The sequence below is a fragment of the Lampris incognitus genome, chromosome 4 (assembly GCF_029633865.1).
Source record: "Lampris incognitus isolate fLamInc1 chromosome 4, fLamInc1.hap2, whole genome shotgun sequence".
Classification (NCBI taxonomy): Eukaryota; Metazoa; Chordata; class Actinopteri; order Lampriformes; family Lampridae; genus Lampris; species Lampris incognitus.
Genome location: NC_079214.1, coordinates 3766640 through 3772312, shown reverse-complemented (window position 1 = coordinate 3772312; position 5673 = coordinate 3766640). Strand labels below are relative to the sequence as shown.

Sequence of the window (5673 nt, the reverse complement as noted above, 5' to 3'; positions counted from 1 at the left end):
TCTTATACTTTAGAAATTCTCTACAGAGTGTATTTCTTTTTTTACATGCATTTCGTAGCCCTTGTCCAGAAATGTTTGTTTCCCACCACACTTTATTAATGGACAGTATTTATCATATATAGATGTGTTAACGTTGCCAGAAGTGCATGGTAAGCTCTATCAGGATCGTCAGCATAAACCACGTTCCAGTCTTGTTTCATCAGGTCCATCTTGAAAGCTGCCATTTTATTAGGTGTTCTGTGTCGAACCATCTGACAAATACTGGTGACAGTTTTGCTCTTAAGATCTCCCGGGAAAATAGCAAAAGCAGGCAGATGGTCACTTATATCCACCTTGCTTTGAACTGCTGGCTGCTCAGCTCTATGGACCTACACCCATCGCTAGTGCTGCTCTGTGCAGACCACCTAACATATCAAATATTTTTATTACTGAACTCTTGACAGTTTTACCCACCTCTAGTGCAAAGTCTCCACATATAATCGTTATGGGGGGTTTAGATGTTCATTTTATCAACACTGACAATATGTACACTAACACAATATGTCAACTTTACAACCCACACCAAGGGTTGTATCCTTGACTTAGCTTGCTGTTCCAGCATCGCACCGCATAACATCACCTCTGCTGAACTACCCTTCTCTGACCATAAAGCTGTGTTATTCAACACCAACCTACTGCTCAGTAAATCAACGGTGCATCGTACCATATTGTACCACAACATTATATATGTTAATCCAGATGATCTCAGCAGTTTAATTACCTCGAACACCATTCCTGCCCCCCCCCACTCCCTGATCTTATGGACTACTACAATAATATTTAATCTTCTGCACTTGATACTTTAGCCCCCCTGAAAACAAGGGTTGTCTCATTTGCCCATACCGCTCCCTGGTACACACTTGAACTACGTCAGCTAAAGGCTATAGGTCAGCGCCTTCATAGGCTTTGCACCAAGACTGGACTTGCTGTTCACAAACAAATGTATTCGGATCATACGTATACTCCATTACATAAATCCTCTTTCAACAGCTAAAACATCCTATCATGCAAATATCATCAGTACAGTTGAAGGGAATACTGGAACGCTCCTCTCCACAGTTGAAAGGTTACTAAACCAATATGAACGGTAACCTTTCTAATGAACAATGCTCTGCTTTTTTGAAAATGTTCAACTCCAAAATTAGTACAACTCATGAGCAGCTAGCCTCTGCTAACATCATGCAGACTGACTTACCACCAGCAAGCACCATGAAACTGTCCCCATCCACTGTCCTATGTGACTTCAGTCTTCCAACTGAAAATCACATTTCTGAACTTATTACTAAGTCTAGCACCTCCACATGTCACCTGGATCCCGAGTTAAAACATGCCTGCCCTCTATCATCCCCCTGATAACCCCCATCCTCAACTTCTCTCTGTCTACATACTGGTACAGTTCCCCCTTCACTGAAGGTTCCCACAATCTGACCAACTCTGAAAAAACTCAATTTAGATTCTACTGACCAAAACAACTAGCAACCTGTCTGTGAATGTTCTCATTCATCCAGGTCATGGTTATCCAAAGGAGTTGAGTCAAGTGCAACTGGACTTGGTAAATATCCTTTGGATAACTAGCAATTTACCATTAATCTCCAAAATCCTTGAGAGGGTAGCGGCATCTCTACTCCAGATCTATCTTGATAACAATAATCTCTTTCAACAATTCCAATCCGGCTTTCACCCCAAACATAGTACAGAAACAGCCCTGGTTAAGATCACCAACAACCTCCTTCATGCAGTTGACCCTGGTCTACTCTGACTCCTCATGGATCCTCTGGTCTACTCTGGCTCCTCATGGATCGTCTGGCTAGCACTGGAGTTGAGGACATTCTGTATCAGTGGTTTGCTTCCTACCTTACAGACAGGACACACTTTGTACAAATTCAGAATTACCGGTTAGAAAGTTTGATATGCTATGCTGCTATGCTGATGATACACAGCTTTATGTGTCCACTAAGCCCACTTCTACTCTCCCCTCCAGTACCCTCACTGCTTGTCTCCATGATATACAGCTATGGATGACTAACAATTATCTGAAATTCAACAGTAGTAAAACAAAACTACTCCTCATTGGCACTAAATCTACACCCATTGCTGGAGCCACCATACCTGTCTCCGCTCAGGCGAAGAGCCCTTTCCTTTACCAGTTATGTCTCCCAGATTTCCTTTTTCCATCTGCGAAACATCTCCAGACTACGACCTGCTTTAACACAACACTCCATTAATGTCTTGGTCAATGCTTTGGTCACATCACACATTGACTGGTGCAATGCGACCCTGGCAGGCATCCCCTACAAACTTATTCACCGACTTCAACTCATCCAGAATTCTGCAGCATGGAGTATTACACATTCAAAGTCCACTGATCATGTCTCTCTCCTACTAATTCAATTACACTGGTTTCCTGTGTCACAGCGGATTAATTCTAAAATGTTATTATTATCATTCAAAGCTCTTCATAATCTATCCCCTGCTTATCTTACAGGCCACCTTCAGACTTACACTCCCTCTCACTCCCTGCGGTCTTCATCAGCAGGTCTATTGGCACTACCAGCCATCAACCTCAGCACAATGGATGCCAGGGATTTCTCCTATGCTGCACCCCAACTCTGGAACTCCATTCCCCGTCACATCCACTTACTGGACTCCATTACAGAATTCAAAACTGCTGTTAAAACCCACCTTTTTAAGCATACTCACTTTAACAGCATTAACAGCATCAAATTCACCTTTTTTACTCCTGCTGATGCTATTGCTTATTTGTGGTGATTGCACTGTTTTTTACTGCTTTATTTTATTGTATTTGCTGTAAGGTGACCTTGAGTGCATGAAAGGCACCTTTAAATAAATGTTTATTATTATTATTCTATTACTATTAATTATTAATTCATTTATGAGTAATCCACTAACTATTTTTTCAAACACATTTATACATATGCTGTCAATATGTTGTCACAATGTCACTCCGTCTGCATTTCCACCTGCACGATGTTAATCGTCTTTGCCCGTCACTTACGCCTGACAGCACTGCCATCATCACTCACCCTGGTTCCATCCCGTACTGACTACTGTCATGCTGTCCTCTTTGGTCTTCCCCTCAACTGTCTTCATAAGCTTCAGCTGGTCCAGAATTCAGCTGCCCGTATCAGTACCAGAACTCCTTCCATAGATCATATCACTCCTGCTCTGCAGCAACTCCACTGGCTCCCTGTTAAATACCGTACTGACTTCAAGATCCTGCTCCTCCTCACCTTTAAGGCCCTTAATAACCCAGCTCCTTCATGTCTTTCTGAACTCCTTCATATCCACACGCCCTCCCACACTCTCACGTCCTCTTCTGCTCTCCAACTCACTACACCATCGGCCCGCTGGACTACCATGGGGTCTAGAGCTGGACTACCATGGGGACTGGAGCTGGACTACCATGGGGACTAGAGCTGGACTACCATGGGGAGTGGAGCTGGACTACCATGGGGACTGGAGCTGGACTACCATGGGGTCTGGAGCTGGACTACCATGGGGACTGGAGCTGGACTACCATGGGGACTGGAGCTGGACTACCATGGGGTCTAGAGCTGGACTACCATGGGGACTGGAGCTGGACTACCATGGGGACTGGAGCTGGACTACCACGGGGTCTAGAGCTGGACTACCATGGCAACTAGAGCTGGACTACCATGGGGACTGGAGCTGGACTACCATGGAGACTGGAGCTGGACTACCATGGGGTCTAGAGCTGGACTACCATGGGGACTAGAGCTGGACTACCATGGGGATTAGAGCTGGACTACCATGGAGACTGGAGCTGGACTACCATGGGGACTAGAGCTGGACTACCATGGGGACTAGAGTTGTACTACCATGGGGTCTAGAGCTGGACTACCATGGGGACTGGAGCTGGACTACCATGGGGACTGGAGCTGTACTACCATGGGGACTAGAGCTGTACTACCATGGGGTCTAGAGCTGGACTACCATGGGGTCTAGAGCTGGACTACCATGGGGACTGGAGCTGTACTACCATGGGGTCTAGAGCTGGACTACCATGGGGTCTAGAGCTGGACTACCATGGGGACTGGAGCTGGACTACCATGGGGTCTAGAGCCTTCAGTGGTTCTGCCCCCCGCGGCCCCGCCTGTGGAACTGTCTCCCACAAGACCTTCACAACACCGACTCTCTTTCCACCTTCAGATCCCGTCTCAAAACGCACCTTTTCAAGCTGGCGTATTGGGAGTGAGCCACGCTGCACTGAGTTGTGGGCAGAGGATGACTGTGTACTGATGTGTTGTGTTAACTTCGGATCGTCTACCTGCTGTGTTGTGACGTGACGCCGTCTGACACAGTGCCGCTGGTGTTTTACTGTGTTCTGTAAGGTGTCCTTGAGTGCTCTGAAAGGCGCCCACAAATTAATATTGTTATTATTATTATCATTATTATTAATATATGGACTAGTCTACGAGAGACATAAGAGAACGATAGAGCTTGGAGTACCCCTAGTAAAGGCCAGCTTGGGGTGAAAGCCTGAAGCCACAGAGAGCACGTACCTCCTCCGGCTGAGCGGTTCCGGCAGCGGCGGCGGCGGTCAGAACGGACCCGGGCTCGGGCGGCACTTCCCGTCCTGATTCGTCGACGTGTGTTTCGGCTGTCCGGATACGCTGGCTACTTAACGCTATTTAATCTTTTAATATCGGAAAATAGAGTCATGCGAATTTCTAGGCCGTGACTGTCACTCAAGATGACTCACTGTCGTACAAACCGCGTCCGTTGTTTACAGACAAGAGGGCCGCCATATCAATCCCAGAGTTCCACAGATTTCTTCTTCGTGTCTTTAGGTATGGTGTGGGGGGCGGGGGTGGCGCATCCGGTTTCAGTGGGAATTACTGTCACCTACTGGTCCGGAGTGTGAATCGAAACATTGTTGAGGCTAATTGTATTCAACCGCCTTCTTTTCCATCTTTTCAGCATTATGAAATTAATGGCGTCCTTACATCCTTGTACTAGTTTATCTCTACTTTTTTAGGGTAGCCTCACCCCTGTTCTAAGTAGATGTTCTATTTGTTTCTCTTGAGTAGGTCTAAAACAAAGTCTTTGACACTATTGACCACAACAGATTACTCGACAAATTGGGAAAGTGTGGTGTCAGAGGGGTGGTGCAGAATTGGCTAAGAAGCTATTTAAGTAATAGGCAGCAGTTTGTAATGATAGGAGAACATAAATCGTCATGCATGGATATTACTTGAGGTGTACCCCAGGGGTTGATTTTAGGTCCAAATCTGTTCATTCTGTACTTAAATTATACATGCAAGATATCATAAATATTGAAGTTTGTTTTATTTGCTGATGACATGAATATGTTTTGTTCTGGTGAGAATTTACAGCAGCTTTTGGAGGCGATCACAATAGAACTGGAAAAATTAAAACGGTGGTTTGACAAAACAAATTATCCTTAAATCTGGACAAAACACAGTTTACGTTGTTGGGGAAATTATAACATAAACACCAAAGTAAAAGTAGTGATAGACAATGTCCAACTAGAAAGAACACATAATAATAATAATAATAAACTTTATTTGTATAGCACCTTTCATACATAAAATGCAGCTCAAAGTGCTTTACATTAAAAACAGGGGAAAC

General features: G+C 44.9%; 1 protein-coding gene across 5 annotated transcripts in view; it reads right to left on the bottom strand.

The window, feature by feature from the left end:
* Nucleotides 1-4840, bottom strand: part of dhx38 (DEAH (Asp-Glu-Ala-His) box polypeptide 38) — a 44183-nt gene extending 39343 nt beyond the window's left edge. For 3 of the 5 annotated variants that reach the window (XM_056278214.1, XM_056278217.1, XM_056278218.1), the window contains exon 1: nucleotides 4584-4840. The gene's annotated coding sequence lies outside the window, so the exon portion shown is untranslated. Of the gene's footprint in view, nucleotides 1-4249; nucleotides 4306-4348; nucleotides 4381-4583 lie in introns of those variants that run through there. The other 2 variants (XM_056278215.1, XM_056278216.1) reach the window with 2 other exon arrangements.
* Nucleotides 4841-5673: the final 833 nt, after the last annotated feature.